This window comes from Numida meleagris, chromosome 10, assembly GCF_002078875.1.
Source record: "Numida meleagris isolate 19003 breed g44 Domestic line chromosome 10, NumMel1.0, whole genome shotgun sequence".
NCBI lineage: Eukaryota > Metazoa > Chordata > Aves > Galliformes > Numididae > Numida > Numida meleagris.
In genome coordinates this window covers 3,423,506-3,448,794 of record NC_034418.1, presented here as the reverse complement: position 1 = coordinate 3,448,794, position 25,289 = coordinate 3,423,506, and the positions used below count along the sequence as shown (strand labels likewise).

Genomic DNA, 25,289 nt, shown 5'->3' with positions numbered 1-25,289 from the left:
ATGATTTCCCTTCTACCACCCTCATTTAACCATAAGAAAATCTATACCTCATTAAAAAAAAGTTATCTACCCACCACATTTGCCGATCACACAGATCTTGCAAACTGCACATAGAAAACCTGAAGAGCCCCTCAGTAAAACACAGGCGCCTCAGGAAGGACTTCACCTCACCGCTCCTGAGACCTTTGGGGTGTCAATGGTGAGCCCAGAGGCAGCAGGCAGCTCTCTGAGGAGTTTTCTGACCTTCCTCAGACACACACTTGGATACTACAAGTTCAAACTCATACCACCCCCGCAGCAGGCAGGGAATGTTCAGCTTTCTGCTGCCACAGCCACAATGCTAAAGCCATGGTGTTTTTTTTAACAGACATAGCAAAACATAGACTTGAATTTCAGCATACCTGTAGATCTGTTGAAAAAACACGACTCAGGGTGACCGCTTCTGTGTCTTTCTGACTAAGTATGGACTCAGGAGTCTCAGCAGACCCTCACCAGCATGACACAGTACTGAACGGCCTGACACCAGCAGTGCCTTATGCCTCCACACGCCACACAGCCCATCAGCCCCAAGAAGCCCAGACACTCCTTGTATTTTTACCTCATCTTAAGAGCTTCTACCAGCCTCAGGAGACAGTGCTTTTGCCATCTCTGCCACCTGACAGCGTTTTGGTGATGGGATGAAGGTAGCGCGCTGCTCTGAGGCAGCAGCAGGCCCCGCCTGAGGTGAGGGCAGCACTGGGCTGCGCTGAAGTGCACCGGGCCAAGGCACCGCCTCAGCGCTGCTCTGCGGAGTGCTGAGGCCAGAATTACCACGGAAGAAGCCTTTATTTCTCCAGCTGGCCTCCTCAGGGCAACCCACGTCCACGACACAAAGCGTTTGGGCAATGTGTGATGGAGGTAGGTGAATGATCACCCTGTGTGTGCGCTCAGATTTTGATTAGCCACGTTATCTTGCCCTATTTAAAATCTGGCAGAGCCAATACTTTAATCCAATATTTTTAATGTGCTCAATTATATCAGAAAGATTTTTCTGTGTCAGTGCAGCTGAACAGCATGGTAATTAATAATAATCCTAATGATCGGAGTTTGCAAAATAAATTATTACTGAATAAGCAGAATTAAAGTTCTGTATAGCCTTCTCCTATCTGACAGTAATGCCTACATGCCTGAAGTCTTATATTAAATAGATAAAATTTGACTGGAGTGTGGCTGTCTTTTAGACACTGTGCAGAAATAGGAATGACTTGTAGTATATGATATTCAGTATAAATGCAGAGCATTTTAGAAAAAAAACCTTGTATTTTGTAGCACCTTCACGTTAGCAGGAAACAAATTTCCTGCATTTGATGAAATCACCTCCAACATGCTATTTTTTTCCCTGTAGATCTAAGGACAGACAAAACACAGTTTCTTCTTTGTAACCTTTTCTTTGCAGTGTGCTGTACACCTTCACACCTTTTTGCTTACAGGAATAACATTACCTGTTTTATGGCAAAAACTTTCCCTGATCATGTCCCAGCAAATTCAAAATTGTGAGAGGAATCATATTCAATGTTTTTATCCCAGAAACAGATGAGTTTAATACAACCCGAGATGAATTCAGGTAATACCTGCTGTGTATACAGCCCATCCCATCCATGAACTACAAACCCTTTCCAAAGATGGTTTAGTTTTTTTACATCTATTCAGATGCAAGGAAATCAGAGGCAGAGGACCAATTATCAATATTACAAGTAGCCATAGCAGGCATGATCTAACATCCAAAGCAAGGAAGTGCCCTCTCATTTCCAATGCTAGCATATGGCAATAACCAAGTTGTGTAGGTACCTATAAGCTTAAGCACCCTGGGAATGTTTGTATGCTACATAGGACCAATCAATCTGCAGGTGGTCCTGCAGTTCCTTGTTGTGGATGTGAAACTAAAAACAACAATGACAAGTTTCTTTTTGAAAGTCTGCTAATCCCTAAAAGTCAGTCAGTACTGGCAGAAGGACCTTCCAACCAAACACAAAGGAGATAGAAGAATTCTGTTAAAAACAAACAAAATGCCATAACCCCCTCCCCACTCTTTCCCACAAGGAAGAAAGGGAAAGAGATAGCCTAAGTTAATTAGGGTTTAGCATGATTTATTGAGGGAAAACTGCTTGAGTCAGAAACAGCATGTCAAAAGAAGGTAATAGAAAGCTTTGGACACCAGTATTTTCATGTGATACTACGGAAGGAGGAATCTGTGGGGCAAAATCTGATAATGCTGGCTTTTTTTTTTAATCATGAAACATATGATAAGAAATGCATACCTAATATTAGACCAAGACAGATGTATCTTTGCCTGCCAGCACTGGAAGATTCCACTCAGTAAAACACACACCAAGGAGACATGCATGTTCTGAGTGCTTGCTCAGGGACTTTTCACACCAGGCTTCAAATTTTTACCCTTCCTTCTGTTTCACTTTTTGGCTACAGCAGCATCAGCTATACACATATTTTCACAACACAGAACAAAAGGGATTCTCAGAAGACTCCAAGAAGTAGGGCTTTAAGAACAACAACAACAAAAACCTAATGCAGGAATATCACGAGGCTTGCAGTAAAATTAAAAGTCATGACATCACTGCTGTGCCACCTTTACTGTTTTGAAAGGCTCTGAAGAGATTTTTCTGCTCAGGAAAATCAAATAGAAAACAGGGTCTGAAGACTTGGTCAGTATTCTTCAGTGTGTGCCAAAGCCTCGTTTCAGCTCTACTTTTGAAGTGACTAACCTGAGTGCTACAACACCCAAGTGCAGCACAGATTTATAATATGTTTTTATTTAAAGAGAAGAAATAGCCTACAGTACCAGGCATGAGATGATATATATCCTGTCTGTTCCAAATGAACTGCTGTAGCAGACATTAAAAAGGAAAGGTGAGTTTTAAGAAAACAGCTTTAGAAAACACACTTCACCAGCTAAATCTATTTCATCCCCACTAATATTTTTAAGAAGAGAAGACAGAATGAATTAAATTGAAAGCCATGTATTAAGTCTTTAGATTTTTCACAGAAGTTTATTGAACAAAACTCCTAAGAAGCTGCTCGCTTCTTTATCCACAGAAACCTATTTATAGGAGCTGAATTCTAATAAACACAGATTGCAGAGCAAAGAAAAAAAGGTCAGCAGTGTATGCTTAAAGCTTTATTGATGTCTTGTCAATCAATCTTTTATTTTGTTGTTTAATTTTTTTCTTAAAGGAAAAAAATGCATGTAAGCACTTTTTCTCCTAATAGTGGATTTATTGAGCATTTCAACAAATCAGATCATAGATACAATAAGCTATGATGGCTGATTATCAACTCTGTGTTTTCAGGTCAGGTTGTAAATTGACCCTGCATTCTCTGCTCCTCTTCCTGGGGAATAGCTAAGGCCTTTTCAAATACAATAATTTCCAATAAAGTTTTTTTTCCATGCGTTCAACATCCTAGAATAGGTAGCTTACTGGTAAAAAAAACCCACAACTATCCTGGAAAAATATATGCAATCACATATATTGTCTCCTTGTAAACTAGTTAAAATAATAAAGCTGACTCTTAAATCTAAGAGCGGTTAATCCAATGGACCTAAAACTTTAGAGAATGGTGTTTTAACCATAACATTTTTCTCCCTACAGTTGATATGAGGAATGATAACAGACATCAGCCCAGATTCTGAACTTGAAGGGCAGATGCTGCCAGGCCCTTCCAACTCTGGTAAGTGGTTACACCTCCTCTAAGGTAGACCATTTAACCTTTCCATTTAGCTGCAGTTTCACCTCTACCTTTTGTTTCTCCAATATCTCTCTCAGTTTTGTAATTTTGAGAGCCAGTAGTCAGTACCTGCACATACCAAATGAGGTAACATCGCATGTTGCTTTATTCTGTTATTTGTTACCTACTCCTCTTGTAATGTTACCATTCTCTATTTATTTTTTTTAATCAGTATTTGCACAGTGAGGAAGAGGTAATGCTGATTAACCTGGCAGTTTACTCCCCTGCCTCAGCTGCTACATCTAATTTAGCTGAGTGTAAAGTACAGCAACAGGCTGTTTTCTTCCCTCTGGTATACTCTGCATTCACTTGCCATTCCGTTGTCTGTACACTTCTTCAGTTGGTCTTTTGCTCTACTAAGTTTTAGTTTTCCTTCTACTCTAAAAAATAAGAATGGGCAGACAGAACAAAGCATGAACATTACCACAGCCCATAGAAGATGGATAAGATATTTCAGCTCATGAGAAACATCCACAAAATTCTTCCCAAATGGTGTAATACCTGTAACTCTGTCAGACTCTATCTTTCCAAATTTCAATACTGATAAGAGCTGAGAAATAATTTTGATATTCTAGTTAGTTTTCTGTGGTATGACTGCAATCTAAGCAAGCATATACAGGGGAATTTTGCTACTATATTTTGATGGTAAAAAATAACAAAACCAACAAACTAAAACAAGCAAACTGAAAAACCCCACTGCATTTTAAAAGTATTATCATTTTCACTACTGCAAGTTTATAATGTAGGTACCAGTAGGAGCATGACTCAGACTGAATAGCTGTGACAGCGAAATCATTTCTAAAGGGGTAAAAGCAAATCAAGACACAGACACACTCTTTGATTGTTGTCACAAAGATGATGAAATTACCTTCCAAAGAGAAGAGCTATCACCATATGTGGCAACACAGTGTATGGGTGGAGCAAGTGCCACAGCAATTTAGAGCCAATGCCCAGTTCAACATCACACGCACCTTAATTTTATGTTACTAGCATTACTTTCCTTCTTGGCATCTTGTTCTTCTGTCAGCTAGCCTTAAAGGATAACACCATTTCACAGTGACAGTTCTGAATAAACCCTGTTGCTGTTGGCATGAAGAAGGAAACGTGTGACAAATACAGTACATATTACTGTTCTTCCCTTTCTTTTATAAAAAGTATGGCTCTCTAATAAAAGTTAAATGGAGTGAGATAAGTAATACTTTTTGAGGAGTCAAAACCAAACAGCAATCTCTTACAACCATTCCATTAAAAAACCCTGAATTTCTGTAAATGTGTTTGCAATTTACACATCTTGTCTGACTAATTAAAATTAGTCTAAAAGTCTTTCTGGAAGGAATTATTTTGTATTCTATTGTGTTTTCACTTTCTGCCATTAATGGCATTTGGTGACTTACTTGATAGACTTTCTGCTGTCTGAATGAATAGCACGTTATTATTTTTTTAAAGAGGAGTAGGACAATAAATAATGTAAATGCACTTCAACTTCAAACTTTTATTAAACTTTCACAACATTTTGACGTACACCAGTGGCCACATGGAAATTCACAACAACAGATAATCAGACCCTACAATGAGCAATAAATCAAATTTGAGTCTCCTCTCATAAACCACTTCAGCAATCTGGTTCTTATTATTTGGACAGCTCTGATTCTGTCTCTCATCATGGAACAAAAAGCTCTGTCCCGGAAGGAGTCCCTCAGGGAGGGATCTTGATTCTTGATGTTGTTCTTTCTCAGATAGTTCAGCTGATTAAAAAAAAAAAAAGTGAATCTTGCCTAAACAACATGCTTAGAAACTTTTTAAAGGAAAATGTCTCAAACTATAAACTGAAAACCTGGGACAAGATCTAATTGAGCTTATCTGCACATCTCAGCGTGGCTCATCTCTCAGACACAGGTGAATGACCCACAAGCAAATGCCAAGATAAAAGGTTCCCTTAAGGAACCACTGTTCCTCTTTGCTTACTCTGTCTAGGTTTCTACTACTTCAGCGAGAATTGCATTACTGGAATGAAAATATATATTTAAAATATTCCTTTGGGACATAGAACAGTACAGCTTTCACTTTGTGAAGCAACAGATATTTGCACTGGGAAGGAGTCTCCTACTTTGGAATTATGGGTTGTCACTACAGGAAATTTAAACTCAGATGCAAAATTTATCCCCCATTGTTCACGTGATGGGATTACATTTATTTTATAAAATTGATGTAGAAGCCACAAGTTGTTTTCTTCTTGCCATATCCCTGTCACAGGAGTAACACTTCTTTTTACTTTACAAAGCATAAAACAGAAGTGTCATTATATAATTCTAAAGTATACAGATTTAAGCCTTCCCTTTTGAGAAGTAAATCAATACTGTTTCAGAAGGAAAAGAAAACATCAGCTCTAAGAACAACAGTGGCTCTCCACTTTGAGTCACTTACCCTGAAATCCTGACCACACAGAAGTCAATGGCAGAAGTCCAAGTGACACTAGGGTAAGAAAGTCACTATTCATACCTTGCTCAAGCTGCCATGTACTTAGGTAGGAGAGAGCTATTAAGAAAGATCAAATCTCAGGCTTCTGTCATGCTGCTTTTACTTTAAGACTATGTATGAAATACATAAGATTCACTTGCTCCAACAATGGAGACTCCACAACCCCATGGGCAACTTATCTAGTTGTCCTAGACTACTCCTATCATGAACCAGTTTTTCCTTTTGTTTAAAAAGAAGGCTCATATTTCAATTTGTGCCCATTGCCTCTGAGAAGAGCCTGCTTCTTCTTCACTCAATTCATCAGATATTTATTCACACTGAAAAAGTCCCCCGAGTCCTCTCTTCCCCAGACTGAGCCACCCCAGCTCTCTCAGCCATCCCCCTAAGGCAGGCACCCCAAACTCTTAATCACCTCTCTGGCCCTGTGCCGGACTCACTCCAGCATGCTCATGCCTTGCATGGGGAGACCAAGCTCCAATTAATTTTACATTCTTCCCATAAAAATGGGAAAAGCAGACATGCAAATATTTGTAAGTGAACTAACCAAACATTTCATTATTATTCTTGCAGCTTTATAAAGGCTTTCTGATGGAAATGATACTGCGTAGCAGAGAAACCTGAATGAATGCAAAGAGGTTCCTTGCCTATGATAAAATATTTACTTGCCTCTGCCAACACAGCCATTACTATACTTATCCTTCCAGCACCCCTTTGAGACAGGGAATACTAATATACACATTGTACACATGTAAGACAGAAAGACATGGTGACCTACCTTATATTGCACTGGAAGTATGGGGAAGAGTAAGGAACATCTGAGCATGAGGCTAAACGTTTTATAACAGATGCGTGAGATATAAATTAAAATACACAAGTTATTAATGGGGCAAACTTACAGTGCTCTGGGACTCATAGGAAAGAATTTGCTATGGTAAGCATTTTGGTCTCCTGACATTTCACGTAGCTTCCATGAAAGCACACAAAACTTTTCTCTCCCTGTATTCTCACCAAGACCCTGGCTGGTCTTAGAGGACAAAACCAACAAATGAAAAGAACAACACCACCACCCAACAATAAAAAAAATCCACAAAACAACCAACTTCTTTTAGTTTAAAACTACTAAAGAACTATTTCTGTGTTGTCAGTTTGTTCAGGTACTTTCCCGTGCATCTCCAGCCACTATATGCTAGACAGAAACCATAAGCCGTTCAGCTTTTATTTTGCTGTGCTAGAACATGTAAAATCCTTTTGTTTCTTCTCATAAAATAGGCTTTGCTTTGCCTTAATAATTCTTATGACCTTTCTCTACATCTGTTCCAGTTTTGCAAAGCATTCCTGTCCACGGTTGACCAACACTACATGATATTTCTGAGGTTGTACCAGAGTCTCTATAATAGCACTAGCATTTCCTCTGGAAATACCACTCCTAATGCATCTTATAGTTGCACTGCCTTATCCACTGCTGCATTGTTTCTTAAAATAATTCTCTTTATAACTCACAATGCAGAGAAATAGAAGTATGGAATCACTATAATTGAAATATGGTTGGTTTCTAAGGAATTTCTTTGAAGGAGAGAGAAGTGTACACATTTCATAGATTAACTGAAGTCTCTTTCAACTGAGAAGCATATGGAGATGTGAGAGGAAAAGAATAGATGGAAAGGGAGAATTGGTGGGTGTTATATACAAATGGAACAGAAAGATGAGAGCACAGGAGTAATGATTTCTTGTGTGCAACAGCAGGAAGATATAGACATTTTCTCAATTGGAAATTCTCTAACAGCCCTACACACAGAGGCATGCCTGGTTCTCCTAATTTCTGGGAGGAGGCAACAGTAGATATTGACAAAATAGAAACTTTACCTGCTTGAGTAGGTGTTATGCAGCAAGAAGGGTCTGCATGAATGAGCTTCTTTATCCTTTCACCTCTGTATTCAGAAATAACTATGCAGAATGTTAAAGCAGACCTTCATGCTGCTATCAGAACTGTATTATCATCAGGGAAAATTGCACTGTTTTGTTACTTCGCTGTAAAAAATCATACAAATTAAGACAGTCCCCTACAATTTCTTTAGTAAGTGTAAAAAGCAGCTTTTCATATAGCTGCCACAATGACACAGTTGGTAAGAATCTAGAATCCGAATTCTTAAGGAAAGGTGAGGTTTGGTTTTTACTTTTAAAATCTGCAAATAAATACAAGCAATTTTCTATATGACAAAACAATCAGCTTAGTACCATAATATATTTTTCTCCGAATGTCTCAAATGTATTAGCTTTCACAGTACTAAAATATTAATTTTACTTTATTTTGTATGCATATTAAATATACATCAGAAAATATAAAATAGTACATTCAACATTCTTGAAGTGAAATTAGAAAGCTGACGATTCATTTTAACTTTTTCATGTAAAGATTTCAACAGCATCGGCATGTTTCCATGATACATTTTCCTTTCGCAATTTAACTTTTTGATTTTTAAGTAAAAAGTGTTGTACCGAATTTTTTTATTAGCTTTAATGAATGTCAACTGGCTTTTTCATACAGAAAACCTAGAAGTCCTTACTCAGTCAAAAACCTCATCGATTGCATCCTCTGATGTTAAAAATCATTCATAGCTAATACATGATTAATCACTACATATTTGTTCATGTCTTCAATGTTATCTTTCTTTCTGGGAACGCATCTGTTCTACACACTATTTGTTTTTCTCATGCAGACTACTTTCTGAAAAGCCATTGCTGGACCAGGGGAACATCCCATCTTGCTACCCTAAACAAGAACTTCAGTCACGCTGTTATGCAGGTCAAGAAGAGACAAGGCCATGTAAACGTAAGTGATTCTTAAGGAGTTATTTATCTATAGCTTAATTAAAGCACAAATAACCATAAACTGACTATCTATTGATTTGGAACTCAGCATGATTTAAGTTATTTCTATATCCTGAAGAACAAAGGTGGGGAGATAGAACATCTTCAGACAAGGCAGCAATTATTACCAAAGCGAGTTATCTCCAAGAGCCCTTCTCCAGCCATCAGCAAACACTGGTAGGAACAATCACATGTGACCTAGGAATTTGCCCACTGCAGCTTGAATCCTGAGAGGACAGAGCACACACCTCTGTCCTTCCTCCTGCCCAGAAACTTGCCTCCAGAGTTCACAGAACAATAGGAGTGTGGTTCTCTGGGTGCCAGGAGATCAGCCCAGTAAATGCCAAGTCAGCAGATAAGAAATGGTTCCTGTGGACCAGATGAGCAGTCATCTGGTCTCTAAGTGGGGCTATCACTGGCTCCTTTGAACAGACATGAAAAAAAAAGAAACAAACCACCCATGCATTATACAACTACAGAAAAACTTGCACACAAGGAAAATCTTTTTATGCACTTCACTAGTTAGAAGCTGCCTTTGCTAGACAGAGAGTCCTACATGATTTCTAAAACTCTAGGTACTGCTTTTATTTCCTTATATCTTTCTGTAATATGCCTACTTCTGGCTGAATGTATATTCTGAAATTGCCTGTAATCTCTGCCTTCCTTAAGAATCCCAAAGCCAAAAATCACTGATGAATAAACAGACTCCTTTTTCACCAGTTAAGAAAAGAGAATTGTAATTTAATTATAACTATATCACCAGTTATTTTTTGACAGGAACACACTGTCTTACAAAAAAAAAAAATATATATATATACACACGCACACCCATTATTTATTTCCACAAAATCTCTGCAAGGATACTATCTCCTAGCTTTTTTTATAAAGTCCCTTGATGTCTAATTCTTTTGTTATCCTAAGTCACTTAGTTTCTGCAAAATCTTGTGGCAGTTTCATAGGCTATGCAATTTCTGAACAATCCCTAAAAACATAAATCAGTTTGCTTTTCCTTCACTTCTGATTTCACATCACATTGCTTGAAATTTTAACATTGAAAAGGGAGGAAGGGACAAAGAACAACAAATTCCTACAGTGAAGTTAAAGAACTTCATAGAAATAAAGCAAATAATCTATATTACTAATGGATCTATTTACATCTGTGATTTCTTATTTGCAATACATGCATAATATATATAACAGCAAACCTTGCTATGCATGCCACTTTTTTTTTTCCCCCCCTCTCCTCAAAATGCATACTAATTACTGCAGCAAAATTGAATTTGCCTGTGCATACATTGAGGTTAACCATGCAGTTAGTAATGAATGAAGCACTAAGAATCAGCTGTGCAACCAAGAAGGAAATATGTATTTAAAATCATGCGCAGGATTCTAATTACTGCTTCTGGGAAATAATTTAGTTAATTTCAGTTTTAAGATTAAATAATTCTAAAAGATACTAAGCTGCTTTCCATGCTTAATTAGAGGCTCAGCTTCACTGAAAATCTCCTGAAACACCACAGTCAGTGGCAGAAAAGTATCTACTTAAACTCTTTCCTGGAATATCATAGCATCCACAAGGACTGCTCCGAAAGTAACACCTCATAGTTTATTATGATGGCCCAGGACATCAGGGGCAGATGGTAGTGGTACGGCAGCAGAAGTTGAATCTTCCTGCCAGTATTCTGTTACATGTCGGTGCTGTGCAACAGATGGCAGCAGAGGGGCGCTCTGACAAAATGACAACTGATGTGGAAGAGTGTATGAATCAAAGGGTTGCATCTGAACTCCTTCATGCAGGAAAAAAAGGTGCCCACTGACGTTCAGTGACTCTTGCTGGACATTTATGGAGACCAAACAGTGAGACAGTGGGTGGTACATTTCTGGAGTGGTGACAGTGGCTCACCTCCACTGGTGAAGACTTTTTTTTTTTTTTTTTTTAAACACAAATGTAGCACGCAGGCTCTTGTTCATTGCTGGTAAAAATGGAGAGCTAATGGTGGTGACTGCGTTGAGAAATAGTGTTTTGTATCTGAGATTTTGCTCTATCAAATGGTGTTATTGTACTCTTCATACCTGCTGTAGTTTCCATGGAAATAAATAGGAGGCATTACTTCCGGAGCAACGTACCTATGACAGAAGTGCTATTACTTTAAAATGTTATGGTGTGCAGAAGAAAGTTACTGTGTTCTTATACTACAATTTTGTTAATAGATATATCACCTAAATCACCACAGAAGACCGCAGAGCAATTTATAGTGCATCATAAAAACTGATGAATGCGACAGAAAAAGCACTGAGATGAGAAAAGACATGAAGGGTGAAAGAAGATTTTTTAAAATTCGTTTACAAAAGTCCCAACACTGGAAAGTAACTGTACCAATTTTGACCAAATTATTCAGAAGTTTCCACATCAACATAACATAGTTCAGGTTTTAAGTCTCCTGAAATTATGCTACAAAAGGAAGCTGCAGAGAATTTTCTTGTCAGTACGGGAATAGTCAACAGCAAAAAGAGTAACCATCAAACAAGCAGCAGAAATGACAAGTCAGCATGAATGCACGGGTGGGACTGTTTGTCAAGTTGCTATGCAAGCAGCTAAGATTGTATCAGTATTTCCCTTCTAAAACTCAATTTTTAAAGAATTTCTATTGCTTGACTGTCAAAATATGTTCTTAGGCAGAAACAAGGGTGCACTGTGCACGGGCAAATTTTTAAGTTAAAAATGGCCTCCAAAATTGCTCCAGCAATTTTCTGCGCACAATTGTTTCCATGTGAAAAGATCTGCATTTAAGGATGAAAACAGCATACTTCCTTTAAAAGATTTTTTTTTTTTCCTCCCTTTTACACAACGCTAATAGCAAAACAACAGCTCCAAATAAAAACAACAGCGCCGGGAAGGAAGCGTTGCTGGATTTGCCCCTGTGTTTGAACGCAGGCACGCAGCAAGCTGGAAAGCACAGGTTTGGGTGTCAATTTTACATCAACCAAGAATTCTATTTAGGAAAGTCTCGAACGAGAAACCATTTTATTTTCTAATATGCAGTTGTGTCCCTTGGCAAATATGCCAAAAGCAGCAAAATGATGAGGGCTTGGGTTTTTAATATATTTTTTTAATATTTTATTTAATATTCATTTTTATTCCCTAAGTGAACAATATGAACTAAATCACAGCAGCCGATCCTCTTTAGATTATTTCTATCACCCTTACATTAGCAGCTATTCTTTTTTTTTTTTTTTTAACCATCTAGTTTTTTGGAAGATAAAAATCAATGTTATAAGCCATCGTGTGTCTATTAATAAAGACAGTATTGTTACCAAAAAATGTCATCGCTTTTAAGCAAGATAAACTGATCTTTTAATCCAAAGCATCAAAGCAATTAGCTACATTTTGTTAAACCAAAATGTCTTTTTAAAAAGCAGCACAATCGGGGATTCACGTCAATAAATTACAAACCAAAACAGAGTGAAGTTGCTGAAATGTTTCTAGTTTCAGCAGAGAAGACGTATGCACCGAGCGACAAGCATTCGTCAGTCCTGCAGCGTCTGTACTGAGATGAGCTGGAGGTGCCAGATCAGTTGCTGATCTTGCTCAGCAATATGTCTCCAAGCGACAGAACAAGGCACTTCAGAACCAAAAGCAAAAAATAAAAATAAAATACGAAATTATGCCGTCCTGCAGAAAGAGTTCCCTACAAGTGCTTAAACACATGTTTATGTGTGTCTATACACACACAATTAATTTAAACACTATTCATTTATCAGCTGGTTTGCTCCGACACGTGTACTCTTTTTAAATATTTACACGAAGGCAGTTTCTGCAGCACCCTCCCACAGACTTTGCAAGAAAGAACATGACTTTTCCCTGTGTGGGGTTTGCACACTAGAGGAGCTCCTCTGTGTGCACATGGCTTGAGCTCAACCTACAGATGCAGAACCTCTGTGCTCTTTATTAAGAGTCAGTTTTCGTTTAGGGAGATGGAGCCTCCCACATTACTGCCCACCATGTGGTACATGAAACAGCTTTCAGTTGGGCCTGAAATCTTATTGTGTGGAGGGCTGTGGACACGCAGAAGGAAAACAAGAAAAACAAGACTGGCTAAAGACCGATTACAGCACAAAGCGATTTGCTGTTTCGAAGTGAAATAGAGCTCATCGCAACCAGCCTGGAAGCAATACCAGTTGACTGACACCCGAGCCATTTATAACATTTGAAACTCCCATTTTGGGAGCTGATTTCTGCCGTTACTTTAAACTGTAACTACTCGTACCTCCTAGCAACTAATCTGACTATGCCTCCGCAATCAGAAGCCCTTCCTATGTGTGCATACGGCCGTTATATTTCTAGATGTCATTATTACAAAATCACAGTATCAGATTCACATATTAAAAGAGAACCAAGCTTTTCTTCACCAGAACAGATTAAGGAGACAGCCTAATACTCCAGATTTGAAATAAAAAGCCTCAGCCCCAACACCTTTTTCTCTCCCACTAATCGTTACTGTGAGATCAGGGTTATTTTTGCCTCAGTTTTTGCCTTGAATCTATCTCTAAATTCACAAGCTTGAGAACAAGGCAGCTTCCCAAGGGACTTTTCCCCAAGACCTTCTGGTTCTAGTACTAAATCTTTAAAACATGGGATGAAACACAATATATACAGCAACATTAGAGTTCTTTTGAACCGCATCACCACAGTCCTCTTTTCTTTTAATGTAAGCCTCTCCCTGCTGCTTCCAAACCAGCTAGGAACCAAAGCAGAAAGACAAAATGCAGTCCCTTTGCCTTTCTGAAATAACCCACCACAAACTCTCTAATAAAAAAATATTTCATGATCTGCTTTCTTACTGCTGCGCGAAGGAACACAATGAATACTGGGCAAGCAAGCTATACCTCATTATTACTCACCTGTCCAGATTTTTCCCAAACATGATGTCCCTGCAAGTCACTCAAAACTGGGCAGGGAGCCTAAATCTGGCTAAAATTGTTCCTCCCACCACAAGACCTTGTAGCTGGTGTAAAGGACTGGAACTGCTGATTGTTCCTTAAAACCACTAGGACAGCAGAAGGGGTTGCAGGTGTACACCATAAGATCATACACACCTCCCAGGCATCACCTGAAGCCATAAGCTTAACAGATGTAGGAACTCCTTTGAAAAGGAGTCTAGCAGGCAGCAATTGGTGCATAGCAGCTCTATCACTTGCTTTAGACTTTACTTCCACCGAGGTGATTTAACTACGTGCCTACACAATTTTAGTAATTTAGCAATTTTAGTATTTGACTTCCTGTGGACGTGGCTAGCAGAATTACAGCATACGTACCCCTGAGCACGGAGCTCTGGCTGTGTGTGAAGGCCTGTGCCTCGTGCTTTCAGGCGTATTCTTCTTGGCCACACTCCTGCCTTGCAGCACAGCTTGTGGAAACGCAAGGGGAGGACGCTTCACGTGGTTGCATGGAGACTTCCATAGGGGAGAATCAGATGCTGCAAACTACATTTATGTCTTAGATGCTGCCAAATTCATCTGGAGCCAAAACCTGGTATTTCAGAGAGCTCAAGTCTGAAACTCAAGCTACCCCACAGTCCCCCGCAATATTTTAATCCAAGCTGTGTTTTCTCCTGAAGGGACTCTCTCTGACTCCTTGCTCCCACAAAAACATGCCACTACAAAGGACAGAACTATATTTAAGAAAAAACAAAATCAGCTGTGGGAGAACTTGTTCAAAGACAAGCCACCTGCTCCAAATCAACTGCATTAGCTCTGCCCTCTCGTCTCTCCAGGAGACTCTATTAGCATGGCCCGCTGTTTGGCCAGCTAGGATTAGCAGAGAGCTCCTTACAGATATAACACTCCTTCCAAAGAAGTCATATTGCCTGTATACTTTACTCCCTGTCCTTAGACCACTCCAAGTACTTAAATTACTGAGGAAAGGTGGCCATAAGTGCTTCTATAAGCCAATGGCAGATTATTCAACACATTGTAGCACCTGCAGTAACATCAGTGCACAGATCAGAGCATTATAAGCAGAAAACAGGCTTTCCAAACAATAGAACAGCAAGAGCTAAACAGTTAAAAAAATTCCTACAGCTTCCCCATGAAGAATAGTTACAAAATACTGCTTTCTAAGCTAGCCTTCTAGGGTTTAATGCAACTGCTGAAGAAACTGGGCTGTTTTCAGTTTGTTTCATATGACATGATGTTTCAACATTTGGAACCAAAGTTTCACAACTATACTTTCTAAACTGACAACAATGGACATATGTACAAGTCATTTAAGACTAATACGTAGAACAATATAATTTTATAGCCATAGATTAACTATCCACAGGAGGCAGGCTTGGCTGGCCTTGGAGCTTGTTCCCTATTTTATACACATTGTTAGCTATTTTCTTCCAGGAAATGTTGTGGCTGGGAGGAGAATTCTATTTCACTATCCTGAAGTTGGGTTCCTTTTCTTGGTTAGGAGACAAATGCAAGTAAGGTGGAAATATTTTTGAGGAGTCTCTCATTATTCAAAATACAGAATGGCATACTTTTATTTCTCATGTGAGCACTGGCTTTTTCTTTTTCTTTTTTTTTTTCCATGCAGTATTATACTCAACCCACAATATTCTCTATTAGTAGTAGTAAAGTAACTGCAGTTAGGAAGCCAAATACCGAGTCTTTGGCTACAGTGACCCAACTCTTTAGAACACACAGGCAGTGCCAGGGTTCAATCAATTGAATTTGGCTGAGGAAGGTTAGAAGCTACTATCTGAGCCATAAAACTAAAAGCAGTGCAAGAGCTGTGTGTGCAGCTCACAGAATGGGCCGGTAGCATAGGTGTTCTCCTCGTGGTACGTTCTCCTGTTTTCTGGTGAGACTGCTGCATGTACAAATGTTTTCAGAACAAGCAGCATAGTTGTAAGCAAAGGCCAGATGGTAACACACTGCACATCTGTAAATACCTGAATGCAACATACATAAAAGACCTGCTGATCCCTATGCCAACCCAGAGAAGGACGAAGCAGGCAGTGTTTTCTGCAGACACAAGCAATGTCAGCCCTTCTCAGAACTCCAGCTTTTAGATGGAAGGAAGCAAACCCCACCAAATTTGGTGCAATCCATTAAAATCACAGTTCTTTGACCATCCACCTGCTTGGAGCACTGGAGCATTTCTTTCTTAGTCAGCTCACCATTGTTCCCTCTAGTCCTCACCTCAAACTTACAGCATGCTGAAGTACTGAGGAGATTCTGACTCCCTTGTAAAATTTGGGGCTGTCACACTGACACATTTCTCCTTAAAATTCTCGCCTTTCTTAGTACTAGTTCAGACCACAAGGCTACCAGAACTTTAGTATCTGAATCTCTGAGTATTTCCAATTAATAATAAAGTAAGAGATTTGAGGTGAAATCATCAAAATTTTACTGTTTTAAACATACATGGATAATGCATTATCTAAGCCACTTTCACTACCGAAAAAATAAGTTTTGAAAAAATCCTACTACATATAAATTTAAGTCTGTCTTCTAAATTACCCTGAACATTTAGACTGCTTCTGCAAGAAATACACATGGCACTCAGAGTCTTAAGATAATTAGTCAGTCTCTAATCCTCTTGTCTTAACTGCTGTTGGTATTTTTACATAATTTCTTCATCAGCAAACTCTTTTTTCCAGTGATGTCACTGTAATTATTTCTGTTCGGCCTGGATGTTTTACATTATTTATCCAGTAAGATAGCTGTCTTACATTTGAATTGTTTTACCTTTTTTGGAACTGAATCCCCTATAAAATTTTGCTCCCTGCTTCCAGGGTGGTTTCCAGCCATCCACTGTGATATTTTTTGGAGAGTGGATTGCAGTTTTCTACATCCTGGCAACTTCACTACATTGTAACATCAGAACAATGATTTCTCTGAGCACACTGGCTCACATCACCTTTCCTGGGCAGGAAATCACAAACAGAAATCACTATTTCAGCAGAGGCACTGTGGTTGAAAACACTGGCATCGCTCCTGTACTGGAGCATCTCAGCAAGGACTCACAGATTCATTCATTGATCAAAACAAGCTCCCTAACCAAAGTTTCAGGAAACACTTTTACCTGGGCTTAATGTTAAGTCTGTGGATACTTTCACACAGTCCAGTCTTCTCTTTCTTGCTGGACTAGAGTCCTTGCCAGACATAACAAAGTTTGGAAGACCTGCTCTAAAGTAGTGGTGCCAGAAAGCCTGCCCATTTTCCCATGCATTTCAAGGGATCAGTATCAGCATACCATGAAGTAAATAAAGGAATGAGTACCTTGTTTTGCTATTTTCTTGCAGCATCTAGCAAGTCATTATCATCAATATTTGCCAATAATAATTGGCAGAAGCCTCTCCCTTAGTGCCCGTACTGTTTGCCAAAATGCCTCTTATTTTTTTTTCCAGTAAACCTGGGTGAGCAGGACAGAACTTGTTGGTAACATTTTGAAAACTATCTTTGTGATCTAAAGTGACAAAACCCTTTCTCCCAAGGCATCAGCAGAAAACAGCAAAAGTATACAGAAGTTAGTAAGTAAGAGCAAAACAACCCAAACCTTGGGACTTACTACTTTATCCAACAGTGATTTCCTGGAGTCCCTGTTCATTAGTATTTATTATTTACCTTTTAGCTTCACAGTGCTTCCTTTTCATTTGGGATATGGGTTATTGCTTTGCAAATTGTATACTAATATTGCTTTCCTACAAGTACTTTAGTTATGACCCCAGAGGCAGTGCTGAATGCATTTTAATGAACATTTGAACTTTTAAAACTCAGGAACATTTATTTTAACCAGAACTAAAAGACAAAACTGAATTTCAAATCTGGTGGTCAACTTACATCTACTTATGCTTAAAAGAGACTGAGGTAGGACAAAATTTGCTCCTACACAGAAGACATGCAGTAAGGCTGTCCTGTAAATAAATCATCCCCAAAAGAGACCTTACATGCTTCAAAAAGGATGTTCTGAGGCATCCTATGAAGGGGAAATATTAGCTATAGTCAGGAAGAAGCAAAACAAAGTGTATTTGAGATACAAATGTCTGCTTAGAATATTTGAGACAACTTTTGAAGAAACCTGGCAATGAAATGAGCAGTTGTTCCTCCTTTGGATATTAGAAAGACATCGTGAGAGAATTAGGGTAGCTGAAGTGTTCTCAGATGTTTGCAGTGATCACTCCCCGGCCGAGTGTTTGGAAAATCCAATGTGTAAAATTTCCCATAAACAAAAGGATTTTAAAACTGTCAATCCTGGGATGTTCTTGGCCGAGATCGCTGAACAAAAAGGAACAGGCTTATGAATATAGATAGGTGATACGGGCTGTACTCAGCAATAGTTGTGCTAGTAAACCAAAGGCAAAAATAAAGTAAAATTACAGTACAAAAAGTGACAGAGCTGAGAAATCTGATGTTAAGACTGCCTGTCCTTTTTCACTCATCCTGTTTCAGCTCACATGCAGCACAAAACCTGACTCCAGGCCCTTATCACAGAACTAAACCACAGCTTGAACACTCCCAACCAAGCTGTGTAAAAATGTGTGCTTGCCTCCCATCTTCTTGCCTTTAGGCTCTCACCCCAAGCCCTTTGTGCAACAGTGACCCGTTACACAAGTGACAGTGTTTCTTTTACACCGGTAAAAACTTTCACTGGTTTCTGCTGATCAAAATAGCTGGGTGAAGTCTTCTATTTTCCTTCCGCATAAAATGTTAGGGATGGATACTGAAATTCCAAGAAAATGTATCTGTAAGATGACATGATAAGTTTTGGAAATATGGCTGTGAGCAGCACTGAAATGAAGAAGGAAAAAGCCCAAACTCTAGGGAAGAAAAAAAAGAAAAAAGATAATTTCTTACCTTTCCATCATGACTTGATTAGCTGCAACAGGCTCCAGGTTTGACTTCTGGCTCTCTTCTCAGAAACCTGGGAAAATAAAACCAAACTGTTTGAGTGTTCAGCGAATGATACTTTCATCTTTGCCAACAGTGAATAAAAAAACGTAACTTCTCAGGAGTGAGAGAAAAGAGTAAAAGAATCATTCAGTGAGCAGCTAATTTTTTCCCCAAGTACAGTGATAATTGGTCAAATAATTATTCATTCACAAATACAATGAAATTTTGATTAAGAAATTTGTTCTTCTTGAGCAGCACCTCATTCCCTATCTCCTTGAAACTGGGGTTTTTGGCATCCCTAAGCTTCAGGCATTAGATTTTAGATTAGATTAGTTCCATTGCGTTACAGTGACCACAGGTAGTTTCTGGCTTACCAAGAATTTCCTGCTTCATTACAAATATATAAGGATATCAGGTTTATACCATTTTTTAAAGAAAAATATCCCCAAATAGGCAAAACAAATCACAAAGTGAAGGTGTTTTAGACCTCCCTTTCTTTATATCACTGCCAAGAACATTTCTTCTGACAGTCTGCTCTCTGGAAAGGGCTCCTTGCATCATTTGCGCCTTTTCTGTAAGGCTTTTCTGCATTAGAGAAACGATATGTGACTATGCGTGTACATGAGGCATTTTAGTTGGAAACAATCATAAAAATTCTGCTTTATAAAAAGGCTTTTTTTTTTTCCCTAAAGCTGGAAGCAGAAAACACTATAAATCAGCTTGCAATCCCAGGTAAGGCTGTAGGTCAGTGCAAGGCAGCATAGGAAGCTCCTCAGCATCAGCCTGCTTTAAGCCAAATCCCCCTTCTACCTCCATCTTGTGGGTCTTCCTTTTCATGGCAGTGTAATCTCTGGGTTCACAGCTGTCCCAGAATCACTCTTTGAGTGTGCTCAGCACATGAGCATGTGAACAGACTAACATGGCTCCAATCTCTGCCACAGCTCAGCTTAGCCTCTCAGCTTGCTTTCTCTGGATGACCCACGGCATGCTGCAAAGCAGTGCACTAAGACCTACATTACTCTTACGCCCTCCTAACAAGTTAGCGCACACAGCAAGTTCCTGCAAAACATCCAGTCATCTTTTTACTGAGACAACATCTCTACCACAGCAATGAGTATGTACCCAGAGTAATCTTCTGCACTATAGGCAAAATGGGAACCAGAGGGCATGCTCCTTCCATGGAGAAGTAACTTGAGTGGATCAACACCCTCCAAGGCCATTGGGCTGCAAGGGTCAGAGCAGTCTGTCTTTATGAGATCTTGCTAGTTGAGTGCAGCACACAAGGAGCCACCTCAAAAAGACATAATCTTAAAATTCTGTCCACCAAGAGACCTCTGGGGTGATCTTGTCCAGCCCATGCTCAAAGCTGGGCTGTCTTGGATCACATTAGGGCTGAGCTACCCAGTTATCAGCTGTGTTAGAGACTTGGACACCAGGAACCACATGCATACATATCCCTCAGAACAGTTTGGATCACATCAACTGCAATAGCTGCAACAAACTGATAAATATAAGGGGGGTGAGGGGGGTCGGAAGAAACTGCAGAAAGGAGTATTCTGTTCACAGCCGAAATTCAGACTCGTACTTCTATTTCCTTCCTAGACGCAAGAAAAATTCATAATGCAAGTTCAATGCAGGTAGTCCTATTAAAAATGAAGCAAACACAAGGAACTCAGTGAGGTCTTTGTGCTATACACTTTGGCTGATGTCCAGCCGATCGGTGTTTAGCAGATATGAAAGTAGAAAAGAAGGCATCCATAAATGCCACATATTAAAGCAGGCAGCTGGGGTCCGTTCACAGTGCTCTAAATCTTGGGAATATTTGCTATCTTGCATTGCCAGGATGGGACCAACACACCATACTTGGCAGAGTTTGGGTTTTTTCATTTACTTGGCTTTAAATGAGACTTCAAGAACATCACTTGTGGCAACAGAACTTTCATGACATCTATATGTCAGTGGGAAAGGTAAGATGACAAAAGAACCTCTCCAGCCTTAGCTGTGAGATGGAGAGACAGGGTGGCTGAGAAGGGAAGGGAGAAGTAGAATTTCCTATTACTTCCATAACCATAGGAAAATGAGCATCCTGCTCAGCTTAATGATTCAGTAACACTTTTCAAAATAGGTTAGCCAAAAATTTTTCTCTGCAAGGTTTCTTTTTGTCTTCCTCTCCCTAAAAGCCATGCCACAACTTTACCAAAGATAGAACAAGGCAAATATGCTGAACATATGGATACTGAAGGAAATGATTTCTCTAGCAATGACCACATGAGAACTCTTAGAATTTCCTTCCGCAGCTCACGACTTTTTAGTGGTTTGGATGACCTTGATAGGAAAAGCCAATGTTAAGGATCTGATTTGAATTTTCTATGACAGATACAGTAAATGCCAGAAAATCCCTTCCGCTTACCAAAGTGTCGATAGCACACATCAGCAAGTACCCATTTACACAACTTATCTGGTGGCTGCATACCAGTACCCGGAGATGTTGACTATTTAATAAAGCCTTAGACAAACATTTTTCTTCAACATGCAAAAATATTGTCATCATCACAGTGCCTAATAATTAATTAAAAACCCATTAAGTTTAGTAGATAAATCTGTGTTGGTCCTTAGATAACTAACTCCTTTATCAAAATTCAATAACATTCAACACTTTTGAAAGTGTTTTTTTGCCCTGTGAGGTGAAGAAATGCAGAATGCAGAGGCGGTAAATGTGAGATCCCAACATCGTTGTGATGTCCACAGTCAGGATCCTGCACACTGGCACCCAGTTCTGAGCCAGAACCACTGCTGCAAAACCCACCTTTGCTGAATGCAACATGGCAGAGACGCGAGTGCCTGCAGGCAGACACGAGCAGCTCACAGGGGATACCTCAACCCCAGACTGCCAACAGTTTCACAAAAACACAGCTTCCTGCCCATAGAAATACAGGAATTTACATTCAACTAAGCACAATTTTTACTTGTTTGAGTTTGATCTTGCGTGTGTTTGCATTTTTACAAAAATACACAGCATTATGTGATCTAAGGAAACCTGCTTCCAGGAAATTGTTGCCACTTAAATTTAATGGTTTTTTTTCCTTGACCTTTTTCCTTATGTAAGCTAATTGAATGTTTTTCATAACAATGAGAATTTGGTCACAGATAAGAACAAAAGTATTGTCCAATGGAGATTCCCTCTCCCTGTCTATGTATTTATTGTGCATTGTGTGAACATTTTCTCCCCATGTAATAGAGAGCCAGAAAATCATCTGTCAGGGGATGATGGATGATGAAGTCTGCTGCTTCGGCCTCAGGGCTTGGCCCTGCTGCTATACTTGACTTAGCCTTCGGTAGGCACTAAGTGCTCTGTCAGATTCATGCCAAGGGAAAAGCACATGCCTGCAACTCCCCGAAGTGTGGGAACCAGAATAAGCAGAGACATTTTTAATGTTACCACAAATTTCAAATCTGCTGTGTCACTTTCCTGTAAGCATTGTCTGTATTTTTGTAACACATGCAGTCATTACGGGTTTGTGGCTCTGTCCCTCACTGCTGTTCTTTGCGGTAGGCTGACCAAGAAAACAAATGAAAAATAAAAGGAATGCACATAATACATGACCATTTGGCTGCCTACTATGCTCTGTTAGCAAAGGAGAGAAGAGTTCTTGGGGTTTTCTTTCCTCCCTTGCCCCCAACGACACTTTTGTTGGTTTGTTGCAACAAGGCTTTTCTCACCTCATGCAGCTTTATTAATTCAGGGTTTTTTAGAGTCCCCTTGGGTGCTCTATCACCGCACATAGGTATGTTACCACGGGGCTATAGTTAAAAGCCAGCTTCCATGCTTCTCTCCACCCCCAAAATTCCATCAATCATTGAATTTTGCTGCTTGGCTTGGATGGACTGCAGCAGGACTCTCAAAATATCAGGCATTTCCATTATGAGCCCCATGTCCCACAGGTCCAAGTTAAAAACAATGTGAACCAAACACTGTTTTCTAATGCATACTTTCATTTCATACTGCCTAACTACTATTTATAACCAGGCTTTTAAAACAATTTTCTTAAAAGAGAAACGGTCAAATGCAGCCAGAATTTCCATTCTTCAGAAATTCCTGAGATGTCTCTTTAATCACTGCCATAGCATAGAATATTTATACCATCACTAGTATTAAAAAGTTTGATTCCTTGTTTAGGAGAGTTAGAGAGAAAACGCCATAAAAATTAACTTGCATTATGGAGAGAAAAAAAAGGTCAAGTACTAGCTTTACCCACAGAGATCAGAAGACAAGTTTCATGAAAACCTTCTATACATGAGATGTCCTTTCAGTTCAGAAGAGATATTTCCCAGCCCAAATTTACAACTGAATAATTTCTGAGGAAGGGACTGACTCACATCTTCCTCCTTTCTTACAGCTTCCTGGGCCTGGAAGAAACCACTGGGGCCTGACAAGCCTTAAAAACAGAGCTGCACTTACATGTTTGGATCAGGCACATCGACCCTTAACAGCATCAGCTGGTCCCCCCTGCACCACAAAAGGTGCATAGCAAGGTAAGTAGTAGAAGTCTCTGAAGAGAAGAAGGGATATTTTTAGGCTAGCCAGCATCACTGTCATAACTCATGCAAATTCCAAATTTCTTTGGCTTTGACTTGAATATTTATCAGAGCATGATGCCTGCTCTTGGAAATTATCTTTCCTTATTCATGAAAGAATTGCCATTTGCAACCCTCACACTGAAAACTGATCTCGTTTTAGGTTATTAGATGAGGATCATTCCTCTGCAGTATTAGTAAGGATTTCTTTTCTACAATAGGCATTAATACAAGAAGATATCCAAAGTCTGTTCATTTGCCGTTATGGATGGGTTTAGCTGACAGCTAGGAGCCTGCCTTGACTTTTATACCAATGCATCCATCCCATCATCACTCCATGCTTCCTTACTAAATATGCCCATCATTCAACAGCTGCAGAACAGTTTAAATGCTCTTATCTACTATGTAAGAATCCCTCAGGGCAAACTGTTCCTCAGTATGATCTTTACCTTTCTCCTGAATCCAGTGCATTGGGACCTAGAAAGGCATTATGACCAAAGACTAGTGTGACTACAGCAATTACCAGTTCAGCAAATAAGCTTCTCATTGCAAGCATCGCTGAGGCTATACACGCGCCAAGAAGAACCCAGAATCACTGTGTCAGCAGTTCTCAAAGACTATTTTAAATGCTATCAAGTTTAATAAAACTTTTACAGTGGAGTACAGAATGTACTTTGTGTTCCTTTGAAATTGATGGAACAAGCCAATTTTTCCAGGTTTGTAGGCATAACATGTATTAAATTATAATAAGAAAATAGCTATTTAAAACCATGAAATGAAAGACTATAATATACATTTAAAGGTCAACAACTGCATGAGTTTTCTTATTATATATTTTATCTGAGAAATTCTGGAAGACAAAGGAGCTCTGGCACTACACATGTACATTTGCAGGCTCAGTTGCTATTCTCTGTTCTAACTTGGACAAGGAACTTCATACTGTTACAGGACGGCTCTGCTTCACCTGAGCCTCTTCCAGAACTGCCTTTGCCTATTAAGAGGGTGACTTACACCCTTTAAATAATTTCCACGACATGTGCTACATGTAGACGAAGCTCATGTAGTTGCAATAGCAAGGTCAAACTGAAAAACTGTGATTTAATTCCCATCTCTGCAGCCTATTTTCTTTAGGACTATCATTAAATCAGTTTTACTGCCTCCACCCCAATTTCTTGTCTGCAAACATGGGAGGTTAATATGTTCTTTACAAGGGAATAGACGCCGTGGTAACTAACACTGCCAAACAGAAACAATAGAGATGATCAACAAAGAAAAGCCCATTAAAAAATACCCAGATGCGGTGGAGACTTCACTGAAAGTCTGGAAAGAAATGTGATATAGATTTTGGCTTTTAAAAGCATTTTTATATTTCAGCATTAAAAGCATTTTATTTCTTACTAAATATGTCAACTTGAACTACAAGGAAAATGATAAATGTTGTTGTTTTACTGAAGTGCCATTTCAGTGGGCCTCCCATATTCTAGCCTCTTTACTCAACTGAGTAGGTACTCACAGAAATTTAAACAGGACATTATTTCAGCAACACTTTTAGAGCAATGTACCTTCCAGGATTCACACACAGCAGAATCTAGACACAGAGACAAGAGCCCAGCAGTAATCCCACTTTGCAAACACCTTTTGTTTGCTAACAATCACAACCAGGTTTCCAAGTTCATAACATAAAACCCAAAATTGTAGTGCAC

The 25,289-nt window shown here is 39.3% G+C and overlaps 2 long non-coding RNA genes across 3 annotated transcripts in view; one reads left to right on the top strand and one right to left on the bottom strand.

The window, feature by feature from the left end:
* The window catches only part of LOC110404434, a 244,144-nt gene extending 225,139 nt beyond the window's left edge, over nt 1-19,005 (bottom strand). Inside the window, exon 1 of one of the 2 annotated variants that reach the window (XR_002442233.1) lies at nt 18,976-19,005. This is a non-coding gene — a long non-coding RNA (uncharacterized LOC110404434). Of the gene's footprint in view, nt 1-598; nt 671-18,975 lie in introns of those variants that run through there. The other variant, XR_002442232.1, reaches the window with a different exon arrangement.
* On the top strand, nt 809-24,241 carry LOC110404435. Its single transcript, XR_002442240.1, has 5 exons — nt 809-897; nt 3,645-3,723; nt 8,976-9,088; nt 23,409-23,544; nt 24,053-24,241. It is a non-coding gene; the product is annotated as an uncharacterized LOC110404435 (long non-coding RNA).